At 44.8% G+C, this 902-nt stretch overlaps 1 non-coding gene across 1 annotated transcript; it reads left to right on the plus strand.

The window, feature by feature from the left end:
* Positions 1-300: 300 nt before the first annotated feature.
* Positions 301-502, plus strand: LOC111824314. The gene has a single exon (XR_002827387.1). It is a non-coding gene; the product is annotated as a small nucleolar RNA SNORA74 (small nucleolar RNA).
* Positions 503-902: the final 400 nt, after the last annotated feature.

The following is a 902-nucleotide window of genomic DNA, read 5'->3' on the forward strand; positions in this document are numbered from 1 at the left end:
GTAATTCAAAGGTGAGTCTTTTGAGGTTGATTAGGTTATGAGGGTGGAGCGCCTCATGAATATGATTAATACCCTTTTCAAAGATATCTCATGCTAGACTTATCAGGAGATGACTTTATATGTTATATAAATGTCTAACCACTATTTGGTACACTTGAAACTAATATAGAATGTCATCCCTAATTGAAAAAAAATTTAAGTAGTAAAACAATTTTTAATAAAAATGAAAATGCGAATCAGAGTGATCTTTAAAAAATATAAATCAGATCATTACAGTCTGTGCCTAAAAGCCTTAAGCGCTCCAGCAGGGGTCAGCTCTCCAGACAGCATCATGCCTGTGCGGGTGTTACACTGCTGGGGAGGAATGCCCTCTCTTCTTCCTCCAGTAGTTCCCTTCACTGCTCTGGTGATGTGTGGCACTGGTGCAGGGCAGAACTGTGCTTCCTTGAGAGTGAGCTAAGCATCACTTTGGATGCTTGCTTGTAGTGTGGGAGCAGACACAGAACAAATAAATTTAATCCTTAAAGGTTCTCACAGCATTTCAACCCACCAAACGGACCTCTGTCCTCCCTTCCCTACACTCCATCCAGCCTGGCTCACCCAGCCTTGAGGAAAGAAGGCAGGGACAGTGCTGCCCGGGAAGCCAGTGAGCATGCATGTGGTCAGAAGTCTGGAGAGAGCTCCAGTTCTCTTAGGACTGAAATAGAGGGATGAATCTGCTGAAATCAGACACCCATAAGGGGACTCTACTTTTCACTACATGATGACTGGATTACACCTGCATGATCCCGCCATGCTCTTGCTCCCCTGTGGCATCCCAGGGGACCTTTGAATCATCTACAATAGGAAGCAGCTCTCTGGCCTTTGAGAATTCACAGACCCTCTGCAAAGCCCTTAAGCTC

Source organism: Myotis lucifugus, unplaced genomic scaffold (assembly GCF_000147115.1).
Source record: "Myotis lucifugus unplaced genomic scaffold, Myoluc2.0 scaffold_1157, whole genome shotgun sequence".
Taxonomy (NCBI): Eukaryota; Metazoa; Chordata; class Mammalia; order Chiroptera; family Vespertilionidae; genus Myotis; species Myotis lucifugus.